Source organism: Strongylocentrotus purpuratus, unplaced genomic scaffold (assembly GCF_000002235.5).
Source record: "Strongylocentrotus purpuratus isolate Spur 01 unplaced genomic scaffold, Spur_5.0 spur5_scaffold_14, whole genome shotgun sequence".
Lineage (NCBI taxonomy): Eukaryota > Metazoa > Echinodermata > Echinoidea > Camarodonta > Strongylocentrotidae > Strongylocentrotus > Strongylocentrotus purpuratus.
In genome coordinates this window covers 10,669,706-10,687,564 of record NW_022145599.1, presented here as the reverse complement: position 1 = coordinate 10,687,564, position 17,859 = coordinate 10,669,706, and the positions used below count along the sequence as shown (strand labels likewise).

The 17,859-nt window shown below is 36.5% G+C and overlaps 1 protein-coding gene across 2 annotated transcripts in view; it reads left to right on the top strand.

Moving 5' to 3' along the window:
* The first annotated feature begins 15,227 nt into the window (after positions 1–15,227).
* The window catches only part of LOC581770 (ankyrin repeat and fibronectin type-III domain-containing protein 1), an 89,036-nt gene continuing 86,404 nt past the window's right edge, over positions 15,228–17,859 (top strand). For both annotated transcript variants that reach the window (XM_030984167.1, XM_030984166.1), the window contains exon 1: positions 15,228–15,677. The gene's annotated coding sequence lies outside the window, so the exon portion shown is untranslated. The remainder of the gene's footprint in view (positions 15,678–17,859) is intronic.

Below are 17,859 nucleotides of genomic sequence, written 5' to 3'. Positions count from 1 at the left end.
ATTTATGCCTTTTCCTTGCAATCAAATCATATTTCCTCGCTTTGAAAAGACAAAAAACTTTTTCAACTTTTCCTTAAAATGCCAAGATGAATGTCTTTGCATCGATGTAAATAGAAAAGTTCAATTTTATCATTCTTGTTGAAATGAATGAAAGTAATTAGAAAAATTTTAAGAAAGAAAATTTCATTCATTTATTGGTTTTGGGGTTTTATGATATCAACATTTGTAAAAAAAACAAAAAAAAACAAAACATGTAAAGTAATTTCTTTGTAATACAATGCAAACATGACAGAAGCTGGCTAATGAGACCAGAAAAATAGCTCATGTGATATTTGAGTCTGGCCCCTCTACAAAATTGATGAAATTGAATATTTTAAAGTTTAAACTGCAATATAAAAAATATAATTTCAAGAAGTGGGTACAATGTGTGAAGGAGAAAGAGTGATCCCTTATTAATCAACACAGACTTTTAAAAAAGGACGAGAGAGAAAGTGTGTTAGTAAAATGTATATATGTATTATATATTATTAAAGCTAACTTCACTTCAGGGTGTACTTCCCCTTTAAATCATGCATGAGAAGCTAAAAAATGAAAACTAATTGACTTTTAGACTGACCCCCAAAAAGTTTTCTTTCCAGGAAAGTCATTTTTACCACCCTAATCTGTAATTAAGATACAGGACCAGAAGGAAAAGGCAAAACAATATCAGCGTCGATTGATATCTAGTGTGGTCGATGCTCGGTCTGATCCACTGCAGGGAGTTCACATCGAAGCTCTGAACTTTTCAACCTTCTTTATTTAGCTGTCTAAATGCTTTCCACGTCTGATATTACGCTAGTAAGCAGACCCTGGGCCTGTCTGCAATCCTCGTCACTTAATTTTCTTGTCGCGCAAATCATTTTCATCTGCATTCGGAGAAATATTATCATCTAATTCATTTGGAGGAGTATGACAAATGGAGCTTATTATTTTAGTCCAATGTAAGTGGATTTGTGTTGGCATTTTTATTCCTTTTGATGATAGTCCATTCTTAAGGTGGGCAACAACCTCCTATAAACCTTATGTTGTTGGAAATCTCAGACTCAGGAAAAGGTGTAGAATTTATGCTCACTCTTAAATCGTACAGTAAAAGAATATCTCCTCAACCATACAAACGACCACCTATTAACCTTATATCGTTAGAAAGCTCAGACTTGGATGAATAGATAAAAGACAATATTATGATTGAACTTCTAATAAGAGTATATCAAATATTTTGATTACCAGAAGTCACTTTACAGAAACAACTCCCTTAGAATGTTGGGGTATTTGTTATTGACCATTAGGGCTGACAACCAAAAACAGGAACAATTAAAAATGGCTTTTGAAATAGTTTAATGTCCCTCTTACGAGTTCAAAGTTTTGAATGTCTTGAGAAAAAAAAAACAATAACAAAACAAAACAAAACAATAACACACATATAATAACTAGGTTGACCAGGCATTTACTATGCCAATCTTTAGTAGATATTGAAGCACTTAACATTTTTCACAGCCTGAAAATATATCATAGTGGGAGGCTTGAGATATTTTGATGATACATATTTATTATATATACTTTTTAATGGCATATTTTGAATATCAGATAAAAAGCACAGGGAGCCAAAGGAAGATAGAGAGACAGAGAGAAAAGAGAGAGAGAGGGAGAGACGGGAGACAGAGAGAGAGAGAGAGAGAGAGAGAGAGAGAGAGAGAGAGAGAGAGAGGGGTTGAGACAGAGACAGGCAGACAGACAGACTATTGGACTTTCAAACATGTCACATCAGTCTTATTTTCATCAAGAACACATTTGCATTATATAGTCCCATCTATAAATATATTTGTTGGTCTGTCAGGGATTATACAGCTGTTCTTATAGGTTTCTCATCATGAAATAAGTTGTTTCATGTCACTTTTACCCACGTCACATTCCCCAGAATGTGAACGGTTTTCTCGATAAGGCATTGAACTCCTCTATCGTCCACCCCTGCTGTCGTTGAGATGATCAGAGTTGTCTCCCCTCTCTGCTCTCTCAGACAATCTGCAAAAGAGACGAGGTTCATGTCACCTTTACCTCAGTTCAACTAACTTTAAAGATAAAGTTGAGTATCTGTGACGCAATTGCATTAGAAACAATATAGAACCTATTGGGAAAGTTTGATAATGTATTTAATTGGATATACAATGTAGTGCAGTTTTAGGATCATCAAAATTAATGAATTTACCAAATCGTGCTAAAGAAAGTAATGTTATGAGCACTGCACAAAGATATGGGTATATGGGACTGCACGTTTATGTGACATCAAAATCTGGTCCAGTTTTTGGAACTGCTTTTTTCTTCTATTTGGAATATGAGAGCTTTTCAAGTGCATTTCTAAATGAAACATTGCTTCTTTGATATACTTCTATGTAGGCATGACAAGAACAAATGAGCTCAAACAAAATTATTTTTTCATCCATACTAGAACTCGACCTCTTTAAAAGAGACCTGGCAGTGCCCTTTTGTCATCACTGTTACTCTAAAACTGTTTTCTGCCTCGAGGGTTTAATACTTGGTATCTCTTTTCGGAAGCGGCTTCAATTGATGCCCTTGTTTTCTTATGATCCATTCCGGCTATGGATATATATATATCCATGATATCTGATGGAGACAGGATGAAGATGATTCACGTGTGATGTGATTGTTAAATGGCTATCTGTCTTAGCCCAATCACTGAACTCTGTCTTAGATTATATTACTTTTGTCTTTCCTAATTCGGGATATAATATATTGACCGATGATTCGTGATATCTGATGGAGACGAGATGATGATGATACAGGTGTGATGTGATTGTTAAATGGCTATCTGTCTTAGAGCCCAATCATTGAACTCTGTCTTAGATTATGTTACTTTTGTCTTTCCTAATTCCAGATATAATATATTGACAGATGATTCGTGATATCTGATGGAGACGAAATGAAGATGATACACGTGTGATGTGAATATTAAATGGCTATCTGTCTTACAGTCCAATCATTGAACTCTGTCTTAGATTATGTTACTTTTGTCTTTCCTAATTCCAGATATAATATATATTGACAGATGATTCGTGATATCTGATGGAGACGGGATGAAGATGATACACGTGTGATATGATTATTAAATGGCTCTCTGTCTTAGTCCAATCACTGAACTCTGTCTGAGGTTCTATTACTTTTGTCTTTGTTAATTCCAGATATAATATATTGACCCATGATTCGTGATTTCCGGGATATCTGATGGAGACGAGATGAAGATGACACTGGTGTGATGTGAGATATGAAACGACCATGTTAGAGTCTGTCAGTTTTGAAGGATTGAAATTATATATACCCCTGTTTTTACCTTGCTTAAGGCTAGCTGTGATATATATATACCAATGGTACCTGATAGAGATGAGATAAAGATGTGGAGGTGTTGTGGTATAGTGGTTCATTAACTTAACTGAGAGAGAAAGAGAGATTTAATTGCACTTTAACATTAATAGATATTTTTCATTTGGAGATAATTGTACCTAAACCATCAATGAAAGCTCTTTTTATGTGATAATGATCATGATCAAGTTGAGTGACTAAAAAATTGGAAATGTCCCTCGGGGAAAAAAAAGAAAATCATCAATGCTTAATGCTTTAAGCTTTCAAAGAGTTATTATTTATAGAATTCAATTCTGGTGCAACCGCGCAGGCAGTTGGGAATTATGTATCTGGGCTTGAAAAGAAAGCGGATAATGAAAGGTTTCAGGCGAAATTGCTAGATAATTTGAGAGGGGCAATTTTCAAAGTGAGCCCTTTGGGACTGCTTTATGAGCAGATTTGTATCTTTCATGGAAAGGTATTTGGGTTGAAAATTCAAGTGCCCCTTCTCTTTGATCGACATGCATGGTCTTTCTGGAGGTTATAAATGTATAAGTATAACTATATTTTGAGTGGAGACCGAAAAGAGACCACAATATTCAATTGGGCTGTTGGAGAGAAATAGCAGTAGTTTCTGTATCTGTCTACCAGGTTATGCAAAAAAAAAAAACATGTTCTCAAAATTATTTCTACTACCGGTACATGTTTTTTTTTTTTGGGGGGGGGGGAAGGGGGCACTACTTCAGTTGACATGTTGAAAGCAATGTTTTAAAAGGTTTTGTGTCTGTAATATATTAATTAGGCAATATTTGAATGCATATTAGTCAAATACATGTATGTAAAGACCCTAGTTATCCCATTACCAGGAACTTGGGGAGGGGTTCCCATATTAAGCCCAGAATAAATCTGGTAGTCGATGGATTAACTTTCAAGTCTGGTAGTTTTACAGAACTATCATCAAAACATGTTATGAGGATCAAGTGGTGTTATTGACAGCCTCCTTTGAAAGAGCGTGGGATGTCATAAAAAATATGAAAATAACCAGCAGTAGCTGAAAAGGGGTTATGACTTGCTTTGATAATACAAACTTCTGAAAAACAAGCATTAAAATATACAACAGCTGATTTCTGCACGGACAAACAAAAATTGAAAGATTTTGTGGAATAACACCGTCCTAGGCTATGATTAAAGACAAGAGTTGGCAATAACAGTATACAGGCTAGAGGCTGTACCCCGCCACCCCCGGCAAGATGGTGGTGAAATGGTCGATATCCCCCCTCCCACCGCCCTCATTCTCCTCTCCAGGAAAACATCTGGATCAGATGTACATGACCACGGACCACATCGGGATAGGGGGCGAACTTCGCAGAGCTTACGTTATGCACATGCCTGTCAGGGTGGTCGCAATCTACGCATAATTCTCCCCCGGTTCCATCGAGATCTCAAACTAAGCCATTTTAAAGGTTGAGAATGATTGAATGTACTTGTGATGTCTCTGCATCTGTGATATTTCTGAAGTTCAAGTTCTATCCTGTTAACATCACCTCAACTTGATCCTTCAAATTCTGTTATCGAATTACTGCCCCGTATATAGAAGAACTAGTAGACAAATAGGATTAGAAACACTTTTCAAAGGTCTTGCTGCTACATATCTATGCTTTCATAAGAAATTTTAAAAAAAATGATTTTGTAATGTAATGTAACTTTTGATGTTATCACAATTCTTTAGATTACATGGTGATAAAGTCTTTGTCACATAATCATTGTTAACTACATTTTTTAAACATTATGGGAGCTATGATATTATATCCATCTACATGATTTAGACATAAAGTAAACAAAAAAAACAAATACTCGCTAAATTATAACTCCTAATGTGAAAAACATTTTTTCCTGAAACACATGTGCATGCATTAAGTGCAAATTGGCATTTTCCCTCATGAATGTTTAGAAAACACATGGTGCAAGAAATTATGAGTTCAATTTCTTTTCAGGATTACATTTTGACCAAAACTTTCCGATATCAAGCTCTTTAAGATGGATGCACAGTCCTATCATATTTCCTTCAAGTGTAGATGATTAAAAATGGTCTATTCTTTCACATTATTTTGCTGTCGTTTTTGTTTTTTTACACATTAATAAATGTTTGTTTTTTTTGGAGGATGTTCTTTAAAGTGTCACGTTTTACCTTTACTCACACCTCCGCCACTCAAGACCAATTATATAATCCGATAAGAAATGAATAATTCAGACCGGAGGGTGGAGATCTCAGAGTTTGTGAGGCAACCTTGATTTTTTTACCTTTTCACAAACCTTCTATTGATTTCCTTGAGCAGATGCATCGGAAAAACATGTTTTGATATGAGGTGTTATTTTGTATTTTTGTGCAGTGAGAAGATCATAGTGTCCGTTCAGAGCCAGAAGGGTGTTAACTCTGTGTATATGTATGAGTTAATGCCCTTTTGGCTCGAAACAGATGATGTATATGATTTTGCCATTAAACCATATTTTTTAAAGAAAAAATTGGAAACAAAACTCAACTCTGAATTGGGATTATCTAACATTTTGGGTTATTGATCGAAAGTCCTGCCAAAGTGTCAGGGACATAAAGACAACCATTAGAAATAGATGAGGGGTAAAATATGAAATTTAGGTAATTTGGGCCTTTAACTTGTTCCTGAGTGTGTATTTTTATGAAACATAGTGAGAAAACAAGGAAATACCTAGAGCAAATATTTCTTTATCATAGGAACGTTATCATTATTTTTGTGTTTTTAAAAATCTGCTCTTCCAATTACTTCACTATACATTTGTGCACAGTTCAACTACTTTTTTTTGGGGGGGGGGGGGGGATGTGGAAAAGTGCATCTAACTGTTAAAATAAAAACTGATGTGAGCCACTTCATCACTTCAAATATATTATTACTTGAAATCTCAGATAGCAAGAGTACCAAAGGTTTATCATCCTTGTGTGTGTGATCATAAACATGAGACAATTAATACAGGAAGAAAAGAAAGAAACAAAAAATCAACTTGCGTCACTCTGTCTTATGAGAGAGAGAGGGAGAGAAAGAGAGAGATGAGGGGAGAAGGGGAGAAAGAGATATTGTCTTTTGACATCTCACAACATTCATGTGCGTCAGATAGCACCTGCAATTACTACCTTGGGTGGTGGCGACACTCTTTTAGCCCGTTCAGATCAGAGCAATATTTTGTATACAGAACTCATTTCCAGAATCACAGTATAAAAAATCATTGTATAGTGATAGGGGTGTACACACTACAGTAACAACACCGTAAAACGAAACGAATCGAGAAACTTTTTTGTTGTTTAGAGGTCAGGTGACATATGGCAGCTGGCCAACCAAAGGTGTGTGCTCACGATAAGCCCGCCCATTTGTATGGTTTTCGTACAACACAGCATTCATACTAGAACGGATCTTGATTCTCTATTGAGTTTGAATTTGAAACAATGCTCAAACATTTTTTTTTTATTTATTTTTTTTTTTTTTAGGGGGGGGGGGTCATTCAATGCTTATGTATACATTTAGACTAGGAGAATAGTAATTATATGATTCTGTTACATGATTTACTGTACGATTCTCGTATAGCTATATGAACTCTGGTAGTCTGAATGGAGAGGGGGGGGGGGTATCTTGAAGCTGGGCATAGAAATGATAACATGATAATAACAGATGAAGTGCAAGGCCGTTTCTGTCAAAACAGACAGATCATAATGACTTTCTTATTTTCTGTACGTTTTTTAGGGTTGTTACAGAAATTGAAACAGTAATGAGTGTGGTGTATAATAAAAATAATAATAACAATATTTATAAAGCGCAACATATCCATCTCTAGAGATGCTCAAGGCGCATACAAATAATTTAAATTAATATTCAACATACTTAAGATTGAAAAAAAAAAAAAAAAAAAAATTAGATGTTAACTTGCATTAGATCATATCGTTCCTGTTTTCATGAAGTGAGTAGAAGTGAGGAAAATCCGCACGCAAATTGTATGCGATTTTCATTCACTACCGTCACATCTTGAAAATAGGGACGAAATGTTAAAAAAAAATTTCTATGGTAGAAAAAAGAAATGTGTTATATTGACTGTTCATTGAGGCTACACATCATAGAAACGATAACATGGTAATAACGCATGAATGGCATGCAAGGCCGTTGTAAAAAAGACAGATTATTAATTTATAATAACTCTCTTATGTTATGTACATTTTGTTGGGTTGTTACAGAAATTGAAAGAGTAATGAGTGTGGTTATCGTCATATTTGAATTGGCTTTTTCTATGGTAGAAAAGAGAAATGTGTCTTTTTGTCTGTTCAGAGCCAGAAGGGCCTTAAAGGTAAAGACCAGTTTTGGAAACGCCCCAATTTTAAAAAAATGAAATGGAAGCTCTTATTACCAATCATGTGAAAGAATATGTTTTGACTAATACATGATGATAAAAAAATTTGCCGGAAACCGCCTTCTAATTCATATATTTGGTAAATTAGTTTATCTACATGGTCTGTGAGAGATAAACGCACGTGTTGCGCACGTGTGTGTATAGTCCCATATACATCTTTCTGTGTACAGTGTTTGTAACTTTACCAAGACTTGGCCAAATTTCTTATCATTTTGATGATTCCAGAACCTTGCAATACACACAAATTCTTATATGCTAGATGATCAACCTTTTCTGGTCGGTTCCACACCGTTTCTTTCACAATGCAATCGCATTACCAGAACTCAACTTCATCTTTAATATGGATAAGTGAATTTTTAATCTAGATGAAATTATATTGATTTAAATTGTGTTGATAAACCTCTCTTACTACACAACACTTTCAAGACATATATGCGGTGGGTTTACACTCGGCCTTTACACACATCATGTATTCCTAAACCTGTATTTTTATATGTACATGTATACAATTTGGGGGTGAGATTAATGGCGTCCAATTCAAAACCTTTACCAAACATACTCTTAGAATACATGACTTGATTCTTATTTTTCTAGAAGTTAAAAAAAGTGATGAATTGGTGGATGTGAGATTCAAAATGTAAAAGCTTCAGGTAGATTATATCCCACAGTTTAATTTGGCAAACAAAAAATGTAGTACAAAATGCTCTGGCATTAAGTTTATTGCATACAATAAATTTTAATTGAAATTCAATACATTGATGAAATCAAGTATGTGTGTTAAGCCAACATACACAAACGGTTCATGCACTACTTTTTGATGTCTATTAACACTTGGTATTCGTCAGACGTGTTTGTTTTGACATTCAATCACGCATCCATAGTCCAATGTTTAGACGGGTTTACTACTCACTCTCACCACTGCCAAGTAACAAGCCAAAACAAGAAAGCACTTCTTGGAATTGACGTGTGACGAGTGTATCCGTTGGGTCGTAATTCTGAGAAAGATGAGGGAAGAATGCAAACCGGTATCCCATCATTTCTCAGGAGTAGACTCGATCGTCACTCTCGTCATTTTCGATGACAGAATTAGGATGATATGTAAAGAAAGGTAGCGTCTCAAGCAGATAGATCCTAAAGAGGGTATAAAAGAGGACATAAAATAATCTTTTCTTAGTAATATTACCTCGATGTGGTTACTGTTTCAGTCATGGGCAAAGTCATCGACTTCTCTACCCAGAATCTAGCAAGAATGACGTAACCTCAATCCAAGCCTGAATCGGATAGGAAGTTTTGGCTTTAGGGTTTTTTGGAATACAGGTGTATATGACTTACCTCGTGTCGTATGTCTTTCATTGAGCGTAGGCACAGATGGAATACATCTTCGAAAGGATATTAAAGTACAAAGAATTTTTTTCAAAATAAAAATATATGGCTTCAGATGTTGGAGAAGTAAGATAAGAGAAGTTTTGTGATGGCTCAAGATGTTTTGTTTTAATTGTTTTTATTCTGGGAATTCATTTGAAATGATATTTGTTTTCTAAGTATTGGGAACCTTAAAGTAAGACCCCTCCCAGCCCCTCCCCTGCCCCCATGGGAAAGCAATGCCAGATTGCTGGCTATAGATGAAGAAAGGCATAACTATTCAAATAAAAAAACATATCTATTGACTTTCTTTTCATCTGCATTGCTTTAAAATGAAGGAGTGATTCCTAGGAGATGGCTGAGTAACCAAAGTGAAATTTGAAGAAAGCAATCTGAGTTATTCTTTGATTTCCTCAGAGAAGGCTTGCTCAAGATGAGGCCATTATGATTAATGGCCCAGCATATGGGGCATGTCTGTCCATGGAAAGTATCCTTCAGACAGAGAGTTAACATGAATACCTTCAAGACTGCAGTCAACTTTATGGGACATATACATGTGTTTTATGTGTTGTATGCAGATGCCCCATATCATATGTTCAATGGCGTAGCAGGGGGGGGGGGGGGGGGGTGATTGTATCTGAAATGTATTTCTAAACATAACCAATCACTATTTCAACTTGCGGGAAACAAAATTTTGGCCTTCTTTGTAATGAAAAGTATGCATAAAATATTTGCCAAAAGAGAATAGTGAAAGGTCCATATACCGTACAAATAGCGTGAGAAGTACTTTGTCAGTGTCAAACAATTTGCTCTCATTAGCAAAGCTTTGTCCTAGCTGGATGCAGACTGAGGCAAGATATTTTTTACCACAACCTTGCAGCACAAATATAACATGGGACACTTAACTGGAGTGTACAGACTGTCTTTGCCTTGGCCTAACTCGGGGCCGATTAAGTATAATACGATTACGGACGATGCGACCACAGCAATCACGTGTGTGCAACATACGCGAAACCGAAGCGTGAGGAGAACTTCGGTCTATTTCGCGAAACGCTGACCATGTAGAGAAATTATGTTGCTGACTATACTGTCCAAAAGAAGATGTAGATGGAACCAGTATTTGTCAAGCTACTCTCCCTTTAATATAACTTTCGATAGTATAGTGAATGAAGAAAAAACACACAGATGCATGCAGGTGGTATGACGTGAACTTCTGTCATCCAATTAATTGGGATAACAATCACATGACTAATTACCACCAGATGTACAATCGGCTTCGCAGTTGATGATGTCATATTCTCAAAAGTGTGAAATATCTATCTAAATATAAAACCAGCAACAATTGTCATTGATTGAATCACAGTTATCATCATTGTTACCTTTTTAAAAACAATTCCAAATCGTGAGAAATGCAATCCTGGCATAGTACGTAATCATGGCTCAAATTACACGTGAAATGAATAATCAATATTTTACCCAGAACAGATCAATAATTGTTCTAAATATATGAAAAAAAGTGTGAAAAGTGAGAGAAGTACCTTGTCCATGTCGCATAATTTCCACTTGTTAGCAAAGTGCTTTGTTTTCACAGGTTGAAAGGTTGTTGCATTTTTTTATTGATTTTCCTCTGTTTTTATTGTAATTCTGCACTCTATGGGTAAGCTCTTGTGAAAGAAAGTCCCATTTCTGTAGACAAGTGTCTACTTCACCATTTATTGAAAGGAAGACCAAGAAATGGTTCGAAAAAGAGGAAGAAAATCAATCACACTCTTTCCTCTAGCAAGCCATAAATGTCGCCCCCCTCAACTTTTGATGGCACAGGAGTACATCGTTAATTTCCAAAGAGACTACACTTTAATGCTTGGAAATATCGCTTTAAACATTTTGTTATGAAATCAAACTAAAGTACATGCCTTTAAAACCAAGTCATATTATTTCTTTAATACAAAAAATATCCTTAAAAAGGCAGATATCATTGCTTCCATGCACAATACCATAAACAATACGCATGTGCAATATACAAGTATACAATACCCTTTTATTTCTGTATTGCTTTTAAAGGTATAGACCAGTTTTGGAAGCACCCTCCTCTCAAAAAATGAAATGGAAGCTCTTATTACCAATCATGTGAAAGAATACGTTTTGACTAATACGCGCGATGATACAAATTTTGCCGGGAAACCGCCTTCTAATTGATATATTTGGTAAATTATTATATCTATCCGGATCGGATAGATATCGCGCACGTGCCGCGTCGTCCCATATACATCTTTCTGTGTACAGTGCTTGTAACTTTACCAAGACTGGGCCAAATTTCTTATCATTTTGATGATTCCAGAACCTTTCAGTACACACCAATACTTATATGCTAGATGATCAACCTTTTCTGATCGATTCCACAACTTTTCTTTCACAATGCAATCGCATGACCAGAACTGGTCTTTACCAATGAAAATCAAACCATTGACTGTTCATTCCTGATTTCAAACAATCAATCAATGAAAACTGCTATAAGATTTGTACATCATGTTTTTGATATATCTTTTGTAAAAGACATATTTTTAAACATATCACCAATATGATTTTTCATCAGTTTAAACTTAACTGTTTTCTGGCTGAGTTATTTAAAAAAAAGTAGTACACTTCATTATATCCTACAAATGTGTAGATGTATGAAGTGAGTAGTTTAATCTGGTGGCTAAAATTGCTCTTCAAGCATTTTCCTCTGTAGGAAGATATGAATACAGTATTTTACAAAGCAATAATCAAATGTATTGGGAAGAAGAAGAAAAAAAAACCAGTGTATGCAATATTTATTGCTCAATGGTTATGGATAAATTCAATTGAACATTCATACCAGACAGTCATACAATGTGATTATTAATGACGTGTGTTGAATACACAATAGGCAACCTGAACAAGAGTAATTAGATAATGTACATGTAAGGGGAATGTTTTTATGAACTTCAAGGAGCAATTCATAGAAAATGCATGAAAACATACAATGTGATTATTAATGACTTGTATGGAATACACAATAGTCAACCTGAAAAGGCGTAATTGGATAATGTAAAGGTAATATGAAAACCACCACCATTAGGTTTTTGGCATTAACATGACAAAACAAAAATGCCATTCTTCCTTCTTTTTAATGAATATTAAATTTCTGATAGATGGAGCAATTGTGGTATTGGTTTGTCATTGCGGACTAGCTAGTCTATGATACAAGTAGGTTTTTAATGTGTACATGGCCAAAGAAACAAACAATTAGAATTTATTATTTTTTCTTTAGAATTAAGTTTTACCTTCATTGGTGTATGGAAAGGTTAGCAAAAAGACCCCAATTTCTATTACGTTTATGCCTCGTACCAATACTTTTGTATTTAATATTTCTTTTAAAGAACTAATTTTTAAAAATTGTTCACATATACGTGATGGAAAATATGTACTAAATACAATGAAATTTACACGGATTGTATATTATGAGCCTTGCGTGACATATGCGTATGCAACACTCATACCTCCATCTCTTTTATTAGAAATGTGAGAGAATAATTAAATAAATAATAACTAATAATTAATCACTTGCAAGCCCTCCAGTACCCTAACCCCTAGCCCCTCCTCATCACCAACCCAGTACCTGCCCCCCCCCCTTTAGCCAGAGGTTTGTTTTAAATGGGGTATATACCGGGGGATGGGGGGGGGGGAGTATCTAGGGTAAGTAGATTAACCAGCTGTACCCATCGGATCATAAACCAGGCTCCATTGCTGATCTTGACCTATTCCGTCCCAGACAAAATCAATGCTACGTTGTATCCTTTTTATTGGGAACAAATTGGCAACATGGATGATATGCTTTGTCTGTATACGGATGTGCGGAATACATTAATTTGCATTGTGTAATTAAATAATTGTTTAATCATGATTCCTTAGTGAAATGTTACAGACAATCAAAATATTCACAGGGATGGAGATAATATTAATTTAGATAATGAAGCCACATTTCTTAACTTTCGATGATATGTTGATACTTTCTAGTTGTTTAGACAAGAAATACATACAGTGAGCATTTTTCTTACCAATCAGACAAAAATTGTGTTCATGCCCTTTTGGCACGTAGAGCATTTGCACTATTGCAAAATCAATAGAACTCTCAAGAAGGGATCATTCATTAACCCCAGCCTACCGGAACCTGGTTGCCCCTGTATTAAGCCTACAGGGTAACTTAGTATTCATTGGTTGGATGCATGGCGGTTTTTGTGGTGTGCTTGCGCAATAACTGAATAGTCGGGAGCAAGGGAGATGTTTTCATCTAAGGTAGATGTGTTTGCTGTTTGAATGACATCACACGGATGTATAAACACTGCATGGAGAGGGCTGCTTCACAGAAATGTGTCAGTCAACTCATGTTACCAGTGTGTAGACATATCGATGAGCACCACATGGCGGAAGTGTCTACCGTCTGTGTGTGTGTGTGGGAGTCCGTGGTGTGGTATGGCTGTGTGTTAAGGCCTTGGACTAGTTTGATAGCACAAACCCTCGTCAGTCGCTGTACCTAACAGTGTCTGCATTTTGAGACTAAGCTGACTGCAGACTGCATAGGCTCTGTACTTTAGTACTTGTGTGACACCACCAGAGACTGACAGAGCTATAGGCTCTGTTCAAGGCTTTAGGAATTGGGGTAAAATGTCAAACTCGGGTCTGCGCCTGGAGACTAGTCTTGGACTTGGTGTTCTTCAGTGCAGGGAGACTCCAACTATAAAATCAATGAATAATGAAATTAGAAAAGCGAGTCCCGTGACATCACTTCCGCTGCTGCATGCACAGTGCCTTGCCAAACAAGTTCTAGGTAGAGGCTTATTTGCAGAGCTGGGACGTCACATGGGAGCATGAAATGCAATTGTTTCTTGTGTTACATCCCATCACGTGGTAGTTGAATCATGGATTAATTTTAGACTGTATAGTATGTGGTTGATGACATGTGTTTCCCCATAATCCAATCACACGTCTTGTGGAGGAGGCTTTATTACGTCAAAGAATCGCTCTTCCGTCAGTAATGAATAAATATGTGTGAGAATGTGATGCAATCCAAGGACTTCAAGTGTAAAAAGTGATTGTGAGATAGAAATTGTTTCATTATACATGCAGGTTACTTTTAACTTTTTAAGCTGGAAACTTTACACTACATGTCAACGCTTGAGTACATTATTTCATTGCATTGCTCAGCGTTTGTAATCAAAAGAATTTCTGATACGCTGAAACTTTTGTCATTCCTTGTTCAAAAGTGCTGAATCATAAATAACACTTTAAAGGCACTGATTCTGAATTTGTTGTAAGAAATTGATAAAGTAGGAGATTGGGACCCCATTCTAGATAAGTAACAGGAACAAATATCCTAAGTATGCACATTTTAGTAGGAATACTATTAAAACCAATGGCTTTCAGTTTCTACTATTTCAAGACTTCAGACCCTTATCAAGCATTTGCTACATGGAAGCTTAGTTGAAGAAACGGCAGTGTTAATTGTAATAGCGTTTCCAGAACTCAATCCTCTGTTCATTCCCTTATTAAAAAAAGTATCATTCCAGTTAATGAAAAATGCAAATTAGTCATCTTTCAACCTGGACTTTCATTGATTTCTCTATTGACAGAGGAAACCATCTGAAGTGTTTGTTTACATACCAGTAGCTTTCAAGTATGTCATTATTATGACAGCAGCGCAGGTTGTTTGTTGGGATATGACTTGCCGTGCCGCAATCCCTCCCTAATACGTCATGTCATAAGAACAAAAAGTGTTTGTTTTTTCTTCATGTTTCCTAGTTGCACCTTGGACCTTGCTTTGTAATCATTTTGATATGAGATATATAGGACGTTGCCCCTGTTTTTATATTTCTTGGACGTCCTTATAGTATTTGCAGGGAGCTTGACTGTGTTTTGTTTATTGACTTTAGCGGCGGTTGAGATGATAGTTTGCTGTGCATCCGTGTCGCTTTGTATGAAATAATATCCTCCAAACACTTATCTCACATTCTGTTTGTCTATTTCATATCTTGCAGATGCAGTAACATATAAAAGGTGAAACAGTTCTTCGAGACATCAGACTGAAGAAGAAGAAGAAGAAAAATCCAAGCCAAATCAATATTGCAAAAAAAACCTCCCGGTGCGTTGATCAACTCTTGAGGAGAACAACTGCAATTTGGGGGTGAAATTGGGTCATGTGCTGCGTTCAACATTATGGAATCACTTGCTTGACTCCCCCAGCTCTCATGTTTGGCACATGGGCTGCCGCGTGAATTTGATTTTGCAGCAGGAAAGAAAACCAGTGGACGTTTGATAAACTGCAATTAGCTTTTGTGATTGGGGGAGTTCACATCTACCGCGGATAATCACATTGGGAGCTTCTGACCACAAGGATATTAAGGAGACTGCGTATTCGGGTGGCAGCGGTGGGCTTTGTGAACGGCTCCAGGAGGATTTGGTCATCAGTCATCAACAATCAGGTAAGACAACTATTGAAATTGGTGTCTGTTCTTCAATTTGCTCTTTTTTCTCTCCCTTTTCCATGGCATGTGTGATAAATGTCACTCCAGTCTTTGTTACACTACTAGTTAAGCTGGTGATAGTTACGCTGGTAATAGTTACATTTTCTATGTCAGGTAGCTTATGCCCATTTAAGAATAAAATTAGCAACTAATAATCAAATTTGTCTCATGGAAAGTGATTTTCCAATGTGATACAAAAACAGTTCGAATGCATGCCAATCTGCTTCTCCTTTCTATTAATGTTCATACTAAACAGACATTTCAATGCCATTCAGTTTTCTTTAGACATGTACCATGTTTGTTACAAATATATCACTGAATTCTAGATGCTTCAACTTTGATCATGTTTGAAGCAATAAACTTTAATTTGATGATTGTTTTACAAATTTGTCTTCATTAACTTCAGTCAGTTGCATTCTTCATCACTTGCAGTTGAGATGCAAGTCGTCTGCTCATGATAAAACTTCTCCCAAAACCTTCTTCAAGATACACAATTGCTATTGCCTCATAGATTGCATTGGTATACACTTCAGCTCATGTTCCTCTCTACAGTTTCCCTCTGTACCGTTTCCCCTTTTCCTTATCTGGACCTTGGCGACCTTGTGATTGCATGCTAGTTTTCAGCCATGGCTGTACAAATATGACGCCGATGCCCGCCATCGATTTCTTGTCCCCAGTTGCGTCTAAGTGTCCATCCCCTGAGTGGTCTGGCCCCACGTAGATAGATCCACTCTAGTTTATTGAAGGCAACTCCAGAGAGAGAAAGCAAGGAGATTGAGTTTCTCCTTAATAGATGTTAAGAGACCCTGACCATCAGTCCAATTGGCTCACAAACGTGAAGACACTGAAGAAAATTATGTAAAATGTTTAATTGGTGAGGTTTTAAAAAAAGATTACTTTACTTTTGGACCAAATCAGTTCTGAAGCTGTACTCCAACTTTGAACTTTTCTTGCCATGAGATCAGTTCTGACCCCCTCCATCCCCCTCCTCTCTCCATCTCTCTCTCCATCTCTCTCTCTCTCTCTCCCTCTCTCTCTCTCCCTCTCTCTCTCTTTATCTCTATCTGTCTCCCTCTGTCTCTCCCTCTCTCTCTCTCTCTCTCTCTCCCCCTCTCTCTCTCTCTCCCTCTCTCTCCCTCTCCCTCTCTCTTTTCCCTCTTTATCATATCTTTTCCTCAGTGGACGATCAGGTCTGGAGGGGGCATTTGAAAATTTAGGGTAGAATTGACAGGTAATCAATGAATTGCATGAGGTATGAAGTATAGCACCAGAAATTGATCAAGTGGAATCTGTTGACTTTTTTATTTTTTGGGGTCCTTTCAGCATGCCCCAACCTCTTTTGTTTTTTTCTGCGCCGTCCTCGATCTACCTCTATTGATTCGTTCTAAAAAGCTGTTCAAATATTGTTCTTTCCATATCATACACATTTTGATTTCTGGATTTGTAGAGCAGGCCTGACGTTCCCTAACCCTCAACTCGATTCTTTCACTGTCAGTCAAACTCGGCACCCACTCGCCGCCGACCATCAAATTCAATCAATTGCCCTCGATCACAGCTGCACCCCGCCCTCAAACTAGTTCATTCTATCAGCTAGAAAAAACATTGGTCCCTCTTGGAGCATGGTGGAGGGGGGGGGGGGGGGGGGTCAGTACCAGGTTTAGATTCCAGTCATTTGTGATATCAGATAGCTCTCCAAACAAATATCTCGAGAGAGCACACATGCTCAGTAATTGTTCTGTATGCTTAACTTCTTTTGGATCTGATGGGTATGAATAAATACAATTTCTTTTCGTTTTTGTATTTTGAAGGTACTCTAGAATGTAGATATATTTTCAGGTTATGAATGTATAGGAATCAAGCCATACATATTTTATTTATTCATAAATGTAGTGGATGAGAGCAAATTTCATTCACAATTTTTGTGAAAAATCTGGGTAATATCTGTCAACTATAAATAATCTCTTCTTTTATTTAAAAGAATCCATCAATATTATGTAAACAAAGTCATTGGATGTATTAAGCATCAACTCTTTTTTTCATTTGATGAGGCTTATTCCAGCCCCACCTCCTCGAATTTTGGCAATAAAGAAAAGGATTGAAAAGGGAGGATGGTATTAAAGGAAGTGAACTTAGTGTTAAT